The following is a 15,739-nucleotide window of genomic DNA, read 5'->3' as shown; positions in this document are numbered from 1 at the left end:
AACTGGATAAGAACACTGATCTGTATTCTACCAAGCAACATTTGAACCCATTCTCCACACACCTCATCTCAACAAGCAGGGGCACAGCGAGCAGGAGTTGGGAGGATATTATAGGACCACAGAAATAGAGTAGTAGCCCACCGCCGTTGGAGTGCCCTTCTCTTTGAAGCTTCTAGTTCTTCCTTTTTTACGATTGGTCTTCTCCAGGCTTTTAGCTAGGGGGGCTGATATATTAAATTGCTTTTGCAATCTGCTTCTAGTCTGAGGACTGTTGTGAGGATCTGTTAGGCTTTTATACTCCAGATTCTTGCATGCTTTTTATCCTTCTATATTTTTATGGCTAGTTTTACCAGTTGCTAATTTTCATTGTTTTATGTTTTTATGATTTTATCTACTATAAATGTGAGCAAAGTGAGAGGCTGGAACAAAGCTAAATGCTGAGAGTCACCATCATGACTGGAGTACAATCAAAGAGCTCTGGGATCAGACCCACTCTCTACCATGAAGTTTGCTGGGTGACCTTGGACCAGCCACTCACCAGTCTCATAGGGTAAGGCTAAAACATGGAAGGGAAAAGCTTGTGTGTCACTCTAGATAAATGTTACATGTAACACTTGGCTATTGTTACAGGTATGCAGTTCAAAATTCTGGAATGGTAACTCAAATCCAGAAAACGTCAACATTACCCTCCCCCCAAAAAAGAAATCACCAAAATCTTGTTGTTTTCTTTACCATTAGCTGGCAGGCAACTTAGTGGTCTTTGATTCCACAGGTTTCTCAGGCAGTGGCATTTCTCCCTTCCAACTGGATACTTTCAAAGGGTCATGAAATGTGTGGTCGGGTATGCACCAAGAAAGAAAAAAGGTATAACTGTATATCCTGAGTGTGGGGTGAGAGAACAGATATACTGTGAGTGCTTTGGTTTATGTAGGACATTGCTGGTTCAGGATTCAAATCTACATGGTTTGTTTGGGTTACAGAGGTTCTGCACTATTATTTTCAAAAAGGAATCTGTTGAAGGACCTGAGACAGCTGTAGTGAGAAAACTCACAATATAGCAATGTCGTGATGTTTGGGTGGTAGTGGTAGTTGTATTAGATATTAACCAGGGAAGATAAGAAGAAAAGGTGCAAAATGACTGTATTCACTGACAGCCATGCGTGTTCTTGAATTTCCAGTTTTAGTCTTTTTTCAGTCAGTCCAGACCTGTCATTCAGTATGAAAAATGTGATGGTTCAACTAGATTGATTCTTACCTACTCTCTCACACATACCCTTCCATTTGTACAAGTCGTAAAGAATGTCAAAAATCTTCACAAATGTAGGGTGAATAGGGAATTGATTACAGACAAGCTATTTTTAATTTAAGACATTTTGTGCTATAAACAAGGGTGAATAATACCGATGTTCAAGGTATTAGGATTAGCATTATTTACTATTTAAATATGCATCTCCCACCATACCGTAGTAAAAAGAAAAAGTAGTTTTTTATGGCCTCGTTTTGCTTTAAAAATAATTTTCATATAAGCCAGTACTTCATGGACACCCATTTTTGTCAGAGTCAAACTACCTGTATTATTCAAACTAGCATGGGTAGATGAGGAAATAGTCATCTGTCAATAGACTTTATTGGTAATACTGGTTTCTTCAGTGATAATGACAGATTTGGGGCACAGATATGTTGACATTGTGTCTGAAAGAAGCAGAAGGAGGAAAATTGCAGTTTCTGTAACCAGAGCATTTTTTTGGACAAAACCAGAAAAGCAAGACTATTCCTAAGTCTGTAACAAGTCATGTTCTTACTATGTATCTTTTAGCAATGAATTCTGAGAACAAGATGCTGTTTTTCTAATTCTGTCAGCAAGCTTAATGGGAAAGAAAATTGTGTAAAACAACTGAAGCTATTTTCATATCTTGATTTTTTGGTCAAATCACATTTTTGTATATGGAATGATGACCTATGAAATTATATATCTGTAGTTTTTGCCATAAAAGCTACCAGAATCATTAGTTTCCCCTTGATAGCTGAAAAAATTAAAGACTTCAAACACTAAATAAAAGGAAAATATACAGTAGAGAGGGGAAGGATCAACATTGTGCTGTGAGGATTTGGTCCTTTTATTTTTATTTTGCAATATTCTTTCACATTCACTAAAGAAGTGTCAGGGTAAATTTACTAGGCTCTCAACTGGACTCCCCTACCCCAGCTGTTCTTTCATACTGCCATTTTAGCTGTCAGTGGGAGGGGGGAAATCAGCATGAGATGATGGCAAGAGCTCACTTCTAGGAAAATCCCTAATCAGTTCACTAGGTTTCCCCAGAAACTGTATAGTTTTATCATTGAGTTTCTGGTGCTTCCTAAAGAGGCATGACATCATTTCTAACTTTTCATAGGAACTGACAACATGCTATTGTCTGATAGCACCCCCATGCATCCCCTGATTTCCTATTTCAGATGCAGACAGTGTTAATATTTTTGTACTGCCAGTAATAACATATAGCAATTTTCTCTTGTTACATTGACCTTTATCTTTCTTTGCTTTTTGCCTCGTCATTTCCTTAAAATTTCAATATATCTAGGGAGCAAGCCATCAGAAATAGTATTTGAAATAAACCAGGCTTGTTCTTCATATATCAACAGCCATCTTCAAAATATATTTTGTTCTACACTAGGCCTGCATTCAAAGTCTTTTAAAATGTATAGTGTTTTCAAAACATTTTATTTCATTCAGACTATTTTATTTCATAAGTGCACAGCCTTGGGAAGAAAAATCCATAAAAGAAAGTACTTATATATTGAGACTGAAATCAATCTGTTACCTTCCCCTGAACTGAACTTGACTAAAAGTTCAGCAGCCTGACAGCTTCATTAAAATTAAATAAAATGCCTCTAATTTCTACCGAGACATCACAAGGCATTCAATTTTCTTTCCATGAGTAAAAAAACACATCATTAATTTGGACAGAAAGATTTAAAAGCAAACCATTAAGGGGCTTCCCTTTTAATCCTAATGAAACCCCCCCCCAAGAGCCAGCTTGGTGTAGCGGTTAGGAGTGCGGACTTCTAATCTGGTGTGCCGGGTGTGATTCTGCGCTCCCTCACATGCAGCCTACTGGATGACCTTGGGCTTGCCACAGCACTGTTAAAGCTGTTCTGACAAAGCAGCAATATCAGGGTTCTCTCAGCATCACCTGCCTCACAGGGTATCTGTTGTGAGGAAAGGGAAGGCGCCTGTAAGCCACTTTGAGCCTCCTTCGGGTAGAGAAAAAGTGGCATATAAGAACCAACTCTTCTTTTTCTTCTTACCAAGAGCTATCTGGAAGAGAGAGAGAAAATGGATTTGTGGATCACTATACCAACAGGTTGGGAACCGCAGCTGTAGTGCATGAAGTGGCCTTTAGTAAATGTGCTTGAAACTAACATACAATAAGCTATTCAGGACCTGTACACTGAAAATTAAATTTGCAAATGTAGCTAAACCTCAGCATTCACACTGGGCTTATGAAAAATTTGGGTAAGAATAAATTACCTGTCTATTCATCTATCAAAGTGCCTTATACAATGGTTCCCTCCCTTCATGGGTTTAGATGACCAGCAAAGTGCCTGAATGTCAAAGAGACAATAAAGAGCAATCCAACTGCAAAAAAAGACATCCTATCCTATTTAGAAATCAAGCCAAACTCTCCTGACATCAATGCAGTGATCCATGATAAAAATGTCTGCTAAATTACAATGAAAAAGCTCTGTGAAACAGTTCCATATTGCAAAGGCTTCTAAAAACCAATGGATAAGCAGAATGAAAGGTCGCCACCATGTGAAATTGTCACTGTGACAAGGTCCGTTGATTGGATGGCAAGAGGACTCCGGAGCCAACTGAGATCATGCAGGCACAGAGTCAGCTATGGCGGTGTTTTCCACGGTGGCTTCCCACTGAATCTGCAGGCATTGACCACCATGATTGGTGACAGGCAGCAGATTTCACACCAGAACAGTAGAGGCCCACCACTGTAATGGGGCAGTGGGCAGTGGGTTGGATCAGAAGGCAGATCATTCATACCCTTTAAAAGGAGTTGGGATCGATTGAGTGCTTCAGTGGCTCTGACATCACCCACTTGTCCCACCCTGTTTCTACTTTCTATAACAGTCATTGTATTTCATGTTTTAGTATCCTTGTTGGTTGATTTACTATTGTCATAGCTGGCAGTTGTAGTGCATGTGATGGATTCATTTTGGGGAGGGGCTAAGCTTGCACACTGTATCCCCCGGTCAGGAGCCTCTTTAAGAGACTGCATGGATGCTGAACTACAGTCCTATTCCAGCTTGGCTGGCTGGCTCACATCTTCAGGTGACAGCGAAGTCCTACTAGGGGCTGATGCCCACAGGACCCCACTTCACCTGTCAACTCCCATTTACCCTCTGTGTAGTAACAACACAACTAAGTAAGAGTTAATACAATAGGGGAAAAGTTTACTCAATGTTTTAAAAGCATGGAACATTGCTACTCTGCAGTAAAATCATGAAGGTACTCATTAGGACATGACTGTTACATAGAGGCTTTTTGGCACTTGTGCAGTAAAGCTTTTAGTTGGGGTCCACAGAGGAAAGCCAATTTTTTGCCAAAGTATGTCTTTGTGCTTGTGTTATTATTCTGCCCCAGGAACTGTCCCCTTGTTATGGAAACTTTCCTAGATCCTGTTACTTGTGTAAATACATGGCATGAATGAGAATATCCTACACTACAGAATCATAACATGGTACCTGATACAACTCAGTTTGGACACAAAATGCAGAAACATTGTAAAAGCTAAGCAGGTCTGGGTTGTCTCTATGAATAGAAAACCACCTGGGAATCCTTGGTATACCACTTTGTATTCCATAGATGAAATATTTGAATATCTGGAGTTTATATTGTAGTTTTCAGAATAATTAATTGAACAATTAGATTAACAGAACAATTTCTGCCAGACTAAAAAAGAGCCTTTTTTATACCCCTATTAGGACTGACTGGCCCAAGGTCACCCACTGGCAGCATGTGGAGGAGCAGGGAATTAAATCTGGTTCATCAGATTAGACTCCATCATTATTTAACCATTATACCACGCTGACTCAATTAGATAAAATATCTGTGATGAAATACTTGAAGTCAAAATAGGTGCACTTTGATTTACAATGATACATCATTATCTTACAATGACAGTATGGACATAACTTTTAAAGTTGTGTCATTGCTTAGAGGCAATTTGGTTATGCAGTTCATTTCCCTATATACATGTGACTCCATAGTGTTAACTATTACAGTGAACAATGTAATACTTGAATCTTTCCATTAACTGAAACTTTGGTTTCCCAGACATTGAAGACATACCTCAATTATATTCCAACCGCAACTGAGACCCTCTGCAGTCCATTACTTCATAATATTCAGTTTCTGTAGTTTCTACCTTCAACAATTTCTCCCTTCCTTCTTCCCTCTTTTGCTTATTTCTAAAAACTGTATGAACAGCCTCCTTTCTCATGGATGCATTTTTGCATGTGTTTAAGGGCAATAGGAAGCCAGCAGCACAACTGTATGGCAAGGGCACTTTTGAACAAGTGCAGATGGGTTTGAGGGAATGGTGACTAGATCAGTCTGCTATTTTAACCTTCAACAAAGATGTTACAAAGATCACAGTGAGTTCCTCATCCAATTGTATTCTTATACAGGTATGATATCAACTGAGGCTGTGTGAAAGCAGAATCTGGTATTTAACCCTTCTATGCTCAGTCTGTTTTGCTAATAGAAACTAGGCTTCCTGTATCATTCACATTTTAAAATTGGGAAGAGCTAAAAACAGGTGTGGGGAATCTGATTACCATCAACAAAATTAAGTTGTACTTTGGGGGATTAATAGCCTCCTCTTTTCCCATCCGGTCCTGATCCAAATCACACAATTTACTTTTTTTAGACTCAGAGAGAGCTATCAGATTCTTCACATCTATTTCGGCCCATGCCTCATGCTAGAATGAGGGAAGGCAATACAAAGCAGACCAGAGTTATGTAGCAATTAGTACTTTTGTTCTCAATGATGTTATATATATTTATTTAAAGTTGGTCTGAGATTCATGTACATTTAAAATTTTTGTCAAGGATCTGATAGTGTCAGTTTCAAAAACTTTTGAGTGACACAAGGCAGGTCTTTGAGTGTCCTATTTTTTGCGCGAAAAAGAAAGTTTGCTTTGGAAAGAAATCTTACATGGATAAAATCAAGAGACTGAATCCATTGTTATCTGCCAGAAGAATAACTACTAGTAGATTAAATAAGGTTAAACCACAATAAGTTTATTTCTACTAGGAGACAAACAATACACAGAATTCATTTGTTCATAATGTTAGGCATTTCTGAATAGAGTCATAGAGTTGGAAGAAGCTATACAGGCCATCTAGTCCAACACCCTGCTCAGTACAGAAGCAGCCTGGAGCATCCATGATAAGTATATGTCCAGCCACTGCTTGAAGACTGCCAGTGAGGAGGAGCTCACCACCTCTTTAGGCAGCCTGTGATTATTTTCTCTGATAACTAGCTGGTACCATTCTACATCTAGCTTAAAACCATTACTGTGGCTCCAATCCTCTGCTGCCAACAGGAACCATTCCCTACCTTCCTTGAAGTGACAAAAATTCAGATACATAAAGAGAACAATCATGTTCCCTCTCAGCCATCTCTTCTCCAGGCAAGGCCTCCAGGACTGTACACAGTACTCCAGTACTGCAGGTGTGGAGGGGTTTTAATCTATGTATTTCCCACATGACCAAAGGATTCAGGATTATGTCTATTACTATAGGGAAAGCCCATTGCACCCAGGAATACAATGGGTGCTAGCACATACACCTGCACTGTGTTCTGGCCCTCCTCCCCTCAGCGCCCCACTCGATCTTGAGATCCAGTTTGGTGAAGTGGTTAAAGATTAGCAGACTCTAATCTTAAGAGCTAGGTTTGATTCCTTTCTCCTCCTCCATTTGCAGCCATCTGGAATACCAAATTCTAAGTGGGGGCTTGGAAACCTTCGGGAAGATGAAAAAGAGAAAGACAGGATGAAAAAGAAATTTATTTATTTAGATTTAGAAAGAAAGAGAGAAAGAAAGGGGGGGGGAGGCATGAAAAGCATCAGTTGTCCTGGAGAAAATAGCTGCTTTGGAGGGGCACTGGCCCTCCTACCCACACCCCCACACAACAGTGCTTACATAGGTCAACACTGTCCCCACCTTCCCATCAACCATCATGTTTTCCAAAGGCCTTGTCAGCCCACCTCAGCCAATTAAGCAATGCCAGCTAAGTGCTAGAAGAGAGCGCCAGTCTAAAAGGCATCACATCTTGTCAACTGCTGATTGCAGAGGACTGTGAGTCATCACAGAATGCACACTGAGAGGTTGCTGACAGCCTATATTAACTTGAGGCTTGTTGTGGAACTGCTCCTGCTGCTGATGCCCTTGAATATACCCTTGACTCACTTACTAAGTTAAGACATTCATTGCATTCTGTCTGTCCATTGGAATTCTGTTTTGAAATACTGATTGGCTCTGCATTCCTGGCAGCTTGTCCTTCCAGCAGAGAGCTGAAACTTGAGACCAGCCCAGGAGGCAAAAGAAGCAGCTTACTTCCCTCTCTTGCCTGGGGTAGATGGAGTGTGGGAAGAGGCTGAGGATGGGGCAATTTACCAGAAGCAATGCATTTCAGAGAAGCCAGAACCTCTTCCGACAAGCAAGCAGCAGGAAGAGGAAGAAAAGGACATATAAGCCCCATGATTGGCTCTCATTGGCAAAGTGTTCTCTCCTTATTGGTGTCACACCCCCAGGGAGGGCCAATCAGGTAGGGAGAGCATTGTCTGCATGAAATTGGAACTGATTGATCCTTACTAGCAGAGTGTTCTCTTCCTATTGGCGGCACACCCTCAGAGTGGGCCAGTTAGGTAGGGAGTGAGTTATCTGCACACAATTTGAACTGATTGGTGCTCATTGACAGCACATGCAGTTTGAACTGATTGGCCCTCACTGACAGCATGCTCTCTCCCAGTTGGTGGCACACCCCCAGGGATGGTCAATCAGGTAGGGAGTGAGTTGTGTGCACGCGACTTCAACATAATTTTTAATGAAATGTATTTGCCCCCTGTACCTCTGCAGTAAGAATGTTAACATCTTTGTTTGGGTCACTGGGACCAATGAAATCGGGTTCTGGTTGTTGATTTTATGGAGGAGCTATGATGTCAATATGGAATTTTAATGAGCATCTTAATTCTTAAATTTTATTCTTTAATTTACAGGTTTATTGTAAATCCTATTCTTATTATCCACCCTGAGACACTGTGATAATAAATAAATAAATAAATAAATAAATAAATAAGTGAGGAGACAGTCTTTAAGTTACATGAGTCTTACCTAATTATACATAATTTTGTTCAATTTCCCTAACAAGGTTAGTGGGTCCCTTGCAGATGCACCAGCTTGATCCTGGCAGCTCAAATTTGCCCACTGGAGAAGTTTAAACTGTCAATATGGCACCACAGGCCACATCCCTGCTTTGTTACTTGTCACGGACACAAGATAAATCCATGTGGGAGGAAATGGCTTCATAAATCCATTTGGATGCCAACTGTAGGCTGCTCAACAACATGTGTGTGTCTCTGATATTACCTCTGTAAGGCACTGTATAATAAACTACCCTGCAGTGCCCTAAGTGTAGAAATGGTTTCATTGTCTTAATTTCTGGCATGGTATATGCACTTTCTTCAGACTGTTGGTTTCTTATCTGGAACAGGCAACATCATCCCAGCAGCTTTAATGGATGCAACATTTTCTTCCTTCCTTTTTAAACAAGGCAATAAGTTCTATCAGGAGACCTCCATCAACAATCTGTTCTTCAGAGACTGAAAGCCTGGCAAAGCAGATGAACAAAACAGTCCTGATCTGAGCAGCCCCTTTTTTCTTCAGCAGCTTTTGTATGAAAGTCTGCCAGTATTTATACAGGCAAAGCCTTTGGCTTCAGTTGTGCCTGAAACCAATCACAAAATGGAAGGCAGAGATTTATCCAGCCCGGAATGCTGTAATCATCATTATTTTCTGGATCTTGGTATGTACAAATGCCACAGAAAACCATTACAAATGTTCCAGAAGGAGGGCATTCAATAAAGGACAAGAATGCATGACCCTCATTAGTTTTCAAATTCAGCTTGGTACAATGAAGAGCAATTTCATAGCAGGAGTTTAACTGATGTTTCACAAGAAGCCAAACATATATTTTATCTTTAAATATGTACTAATATCCTTTTAGGAAAGCAAAACCAGCAAAATAAAGAAAATTATTTTAAATATAAGAAATGACACCAATTGCCTGTACATATTACGTATTTCAAAATCATTGGACATTCAGTGCAGTTTACAAATATTAGTTACAAAATGAAATTACATTATCACTGGGCATGGAGCAAAATGTCCAAGTGTTAAAGCTGGTTGCCACTGATGGGGCACACAAACCTACATTATCAGCTCCTGTTTGAACCCATTCAGCCTAGTAATACTGGGGATGGGGGAGAAAATAAAGAAGGTGTCTGCAATTAAATTGCAGAGGTAATACATAGAACAGTCTAAATAAATAAGGTAAAGGTAAAGGTATCCCCTGTGCAAGCACCGAGTCATGTCTGACCCTTGGGGTGACGCCCTCTAGCGTTTTCATGGCAGACTCAATACGGGGTGGTTTGCCAGTGCCTTCCCCAGTCATTACCGTTTACCCCCCAGCAAGCTGAGTACTCATTTTACCGACCTCGGAAGGATGGAAGGCTGAGTCAACCTTGAGCCGGCTGCTGGGATTGAACTCCCAACCTCATGGGCAAAGCTTTCAGGTGGCTGCCTTACCACTCTGCGCCACAAGAGGCTCTTGTCTAAATAAATAGCACAGTCAAAAATAACATATCAACAATCATACAGTGGCTCCAAATAGAACAATAACATAGACAAGCCCCCAGGGAAGTCAGGCTGCTTCAGGTCATGGAGTGGGTGTCTGAGGGGGGACCAGCAGATGTTGTTGGGTCAGCTAGACTCAAGCAAATACCTGGTGGAGGTCCCTTTTGCAGGCCCTATGGAATTGTGGGAGTTCGGGTCCTTTCAACCAACGTTCCCAGAAATGCTAGATGGGGCGGTCAGGTTTTTTGAGCAATGGGCATACCACTGCCTCTTTTAAACCCTCCTAGAATTCTCCCAATGAAATGGAGAGGATGATTATTTCCCAGAGGGCCCCCCCCCCAATTATTATGTCTGTGGTTTATGAGCTATGATGGGCATGGGTCCAGTGGGCAAGTGATTGGCCTCATCGCTGTTAGCATCCTGTCCACTTCAGCTAATCAGAGTCGTCTGAAGTAATCAGTGTTTTCTTCAAGGATGGCTAAGGGGCCTCTAGTTCGCTTTCTGTGTCCAAAGTTGGAGGGAGGTCGCGGTGGAGAGTCGAGATTTTGTCTGAGAAATGACTCGCAAATGACTCACAGCTAATATCCAATTGACTACTGTTTTAGTGCCTTTCATTGAGGGTAGTGAGGGATCAGACTACCCTGAATAATTGTGCTGGGTGTGAGTGCACAGAAGCAAGGCCTGTCGAGTAAAACTTGCATTTCACTGACTTCACCGCCATCACATAGGATTTCATCTACATTCTATAAGATGCTCTCAGTTCTTTGTCATGAGTCTTCCTCCAATCTCACTCTAGTAATCTCAGTTCCTGTTTCTTCCTGCAAAGCAACTCAGTATACTGGGGGGGGGGGCGCTTGAGACAGAGGCGGAGAGGACATCTTGGAGGTATCTCATTCATGGTGGCCAGCATTCTATCATTCCAGTTGCTGAACAGTCCATCTAGAGAAGTGCCAGGGGGCATAGGGTCCCACAGAGCATTCAGTAATCCAACTGGATCCATGTCTCTGCGGGCAAGCTGAAATTTGCTCGGCACACAACTGAGTGGTAGGTGGCAATCTTAGCCATGTCTTCAGAGTGTAGTGGTCCTACCATGGCACGGCATTAGCTATGACCAGATCCACACTCAATCCTGTGCCAAAAATGAGGTCCAGGGTGTGACCTGCTTGGTGGGCAGTTCCAAGAACAAATTGTGAGAGCCCTAGTGTCACCATGGCTGACACCAGATCCAGCCCATTTCCAGAGGACAGCAGCTCTGCATGGATGTTAAAGTCCCCCAGAATTATCTATGGAGCTGTAATGTCCTGGCAGCAAACACCTCTAGCAGGGCAGGCAGGGCATCTAGAGGTGCATTGGGTGCATGGTACACCATCCAGATGGCCACACTCTTGGTTGTGCCCCACTGGAGGCCAAAACATTCAAATCCAGGAATTGTCAGCACAGGAACAGCCCTAAAGGAGATGTTGTCAAAGATCAGGATTAGGCTTGTGGATTCGGCCGCTTTGGCAGCCGTTCCCTCCGGGCGCAGCCACACAGGCACACACCTGCGTGGTTGCACCCGCTGTCACGCCACTGCTGGCACCGCCCTCCCCCCCCCACGGTACGGCACTGGCTGCGCCTGGAGGGAACGGCTGCCAAAGTGGCCGAATCGCACAAGCCTAATCAGGATTGCCACTCCCCCTCCCTGTCCCAATGGTCCACAATTGATGGTGGACGGAGAACTCGGCAGTGGCTAGCTCTTTAAGGGTGACTGTTTTGCTATCCTTGGTCCAGGTTTCTGTCACGCATGCCATTTCTACCCCCTGCTCTGGTGTAGTGGTTAGGAATGCAGACTTCTAATCTGGCATGCCAGGTTCGATTCTGCACTCCCCCAATGCAGCCAGCGGGGTGACCCTGGGCTCGCCATGACACTGATAAAACTGTTCTGACCAAGCAGTGATTTCAGAGCTCTCTCAGCCTCACCTACCTCACAGGGTGTCTGTTGTGGGGAGAGGGGGGAAAAGGTGACGGTAAGCCACTTTGAGACTCCTTCTGGTAGAGAAAAGCGGCATACCAACTCTTCTTCTTCTTTAAAGTAGGCTTGCAGAATGGAGCTTTTGTTGTTAATTGACCTGCTGTTGCACAGGGTCAGTGGTGGAGGTGGGTTTGTTCACCTTTGCCTCCACCCTAATGGCCCAAGAGTTGGGGTGGAGATTAGAAGGGACTCAAGCATGGTGGTATCTCAAGTCCCTTCTTTAGTCCAACCTCCTCCCACCGTTGTTTCTGCCTCTTCCCCTAAGTATTGGGATCCCTGACCCCCTTGGGGTCCCCCCTTGTTGTTAGTTCCCCTTTAGTTTATTGAGAAAGCAGATGCAGACTGCATATACTCTAAACACCATGACACAGAAATAATATCTTTCCTCTATATAACTGATTCACTCTTCCTCACTATTCACAGAAGCATTATAATTCTGGTTACTTCCTGTTTGATCTGCTCAGTCATATGTTTGTGCCTTGGCAATCTGCAGAAGAAAATTTAATGAGAGAGGGGTTTGTTGTTGTTAGAAATAGGCAGCATTAGAGTACACAATACTAAGCAGCTTAAAAACAACTTTTATGAGACCAGACATATGGCATATCATATTTGAAATTAAACAGCAGGTGAATGAACAGATTTCAAATACTTTTTGGACCATCCCTAGGAAGTCCTGTTTCACACTTTGAAAAACTGTTGTAATTCTCTAAAAGACCAAGATGAGAGAAGAGAAAAGCTTTTATTTTAGGAAATCACAGCTCCACATAAGCAAGTCATTCACATTTTCCTTAATTCCTTAACGGACTACAAGACACTTATACAACCTTTAAGTTCATAGACTGTAGGTAGCAAGAAAAACATTTAATGTAATTGTATGGAAATCTAAATTCAAAATGTGCCTACTTATACAATCAGTCTGAGGCAGTCTTCTGAGCCATTCTCCTTTGAAAGTAGACATGTACAGGTGTATATGCATATACTAGGCATCTGGAAACTATAATAATGTGTGTGTTTCAGTTAACACAGTTTGTCACTATGATCCCTTCCTCTCCTTCCTTACATGCATTTATTGTATTCATCTAGGTTCAAGTTTAGTAACACCTTAAAGACCAAAGTGCTAGACTCAACTGTAGCTGTTGGACTATTATTTAAGAGTGGTGGCCTCTAATCTGGAGAACTGGATTTGATTCCCTATTCCTCTTCCATATGCAACCTTGGGCTGATCACAACGGTGACCTTGGGCCAATCACAATTCTCTCAAAACTCTCTCAGCTTCACCTACCTCACAGGTTGTCTGTTGTGGGGAGAGGAAGGGGAGGCAATTTTTGAGACTTCTTTGGAAGTAAAAAGGGAGGGGACTCCCAGCTCTTCTTCTTTTGCAGACTAACACAGGTAGTATATTGTACACAGAGCACCTGATATAGCTAACATCAGAAGCCAATGTTTAAAATCTCTAGGGTTTTGTAGAAAGTTATAAGCACAGTGAGGATCTGAAGGACATCTATTGATGTTCCCATCTGAGCATGCTTGTGGGATTTATATACTTCTTTCTCGGTGGTATTTTCATATGCTGCTCTGAAAAGCCCAGCCCTTTGAAATGTAGTTTGCCATGGGGCATGTAGGCCTAGTATTTTGGACATAAGCCCAAATCCTCTTTGGGTACAAAGAACTAGCTGTGCTGTACTTTGGATGCTGGCAATAAACCTTGGCTAAATTCCCCGCAAAACAGAAATAATGTTTTTTCCCTAGAAAGGTTAGGGGTATGGAACATTTTCTCTCTGTCATTTCTTTTGCCTGGCCTGGAAGAAGGAAGTAAGCTTTAGTTGAATGGCTGGGAAGTTGCCAGACTGCCTACTTCTTTTTCTAATGAAGGCAGAAAACACTAGTCATAAGGAAAAAGAACATTTGAAGCTATATTGCACTGATAGAGACCATTAGTATTCTCATTTAGTACTGGCTACAGTTCTCCAGGGACTCACACCGAAAAAAAAGATTATTTTTATATTCTTCAATCTTTTTCAGTTCTAGTAGTTTTAAGTTGCATGCCTAGGGACTGTGGTACATGTTACCCCCCCCCCCCCAAAAAAAGAAAAAAACACTTGATATTTTATGTATTTATTTTAAGCCCATCTTTCTGTTGACCACGTCAAGACATATTTGTGTGAACAGAACCAAAGCATGGGAAAAAGTCCTCCCAAGCATGTACCAAAGCTGGAAAATATAATCATTATCCTATTCACACAAAATGGTTGAATGTCTGTATGAAAGAGGATCACGCATCATATACTGTCCTCATAGGAGTGTGAAAATTATAATAAAAGAATGTGATTCTGAAGATGTCAGGGCCTGAACCAGGGATCTTCTGCATGCAAACCATATGCTTTCCTATTAAGTTACAGAATTTATCCAACTGAAGCCCATTTTCAACTGTCCCCCCCCCCCTCAACAGTGCTTACTAGCAGCCTCAGATAAGCAACTTCCAGGGTATAAGCCACTGTAAAAAAAAGTATTGCTAAATTTTATAAGTACAATGTGAATTTGTTGAGCTTTGGGTGGTATAGTGGTTAGTGAATTAAGCTGCGAATAGAGTTCAGATCTCCCCTCTGCCTTTTTTTTTGCCATGAAGTCTTGAAGTATTGCAACATTTATGCAGAAGTCACCTTGTCAGGCCACACTCAGGAACTCACAGCCACCATGGCATCCATAGGATTGTTCCAGATTGTTTTGTTTCTGGTTGTTTAGAACCCAGTTTCTGAAAATGGATTTATTGAGCAGATTTCTGGTAATCTAATAGAAACTAATTAATGTCATACTCCCATTATCTAACCCAATGGTTCGCAAAGTGGGCAGTACCACTCTTTGGAGGCAGTGCAATTACCTGGGGAAGTTAAGGACATGGGTGCTGTTTTTCACTCATGGAGTTGGCCAGACTACAGACTTGATGCTGGCAAATGGCAGTCACAGCTTTTGCCCCTCATAGTGCAGAAATCTGATAGAAACTATCAGTACTTTTGATGAATAAGCTACTAGAGCTCTAGTCAGACCACTACATCGTGATTCGAGAAGCTGTCATCACCATGTGTTTTCAGGTTTTTACTCATAAGTCCTTAACATTATAGAACACAATGTGGTATTTTATTTCCCCATGAACTCTGTAACTGAACATGTTTGCAAAGTGCACTTTTTAGTTATACAAGTGTTATTTTTGTTGTACCCTGCCCAATATTAATATTTCTAGGTTAGAGAAGTGTAACTTCCACTGGAGTTGGTCACTCAAAGGTATTTTATCCTGGACATAGAGCCTTAGGAGAGTCTTGAAGGGAAAGGGAGGATTCTAAGGAGAAAAGGGAGATAGAAGCCATCCAGGTCTGAGGGCAGAAAACCAAGTGACCTGAGAATGAGCTTCAAGAGAGCTGCAGCCTCCAGAAAATTGCAGCAACAAAAAAAGCTTGAACACAACCACCATCACAGGGAGCCATGAAATGACTCTCAAAATGTCGAAGATACATTGTGAAATATACTAAACACCACAGATTTCAATTACGACTGGATGAGTCAACTTTGCCAGGCAACAAAACTTCACTTCTCACTTCCATGTACTTTATAAAAGATGAACGTTTGACTCAAGATTTGTTATTTGTCGGGGACTAAACCCAAAACGAAACTGTGAATAGATGCTAAAGGGAGTGGGTCAATATTTCATGGAGTTAAACAGTTATTCAAAACCAATGAAATTTTGCTTACTAACATGCTCACTTGTACAACTGATCAATGAATGGTCACTATCATGGATG

The sequence above is a fragment of the Paroedura picta genome, chromosome 5, assembly GCF_049243985.1.
Source record: "Paroedura picta isolate Pp20150507F chromosome 5, Ppicta_v3.0, whole genome shotgun sequence".
Taxonomy (NCBI): Eukaryota; Metazoa; Chordata; class Lepidosauria; order Squamata; family Gekkonidae; genus Paroedura; species Paroedura picta.
This window is presented reverse-complemented; position numbering follows the sequence as displayed.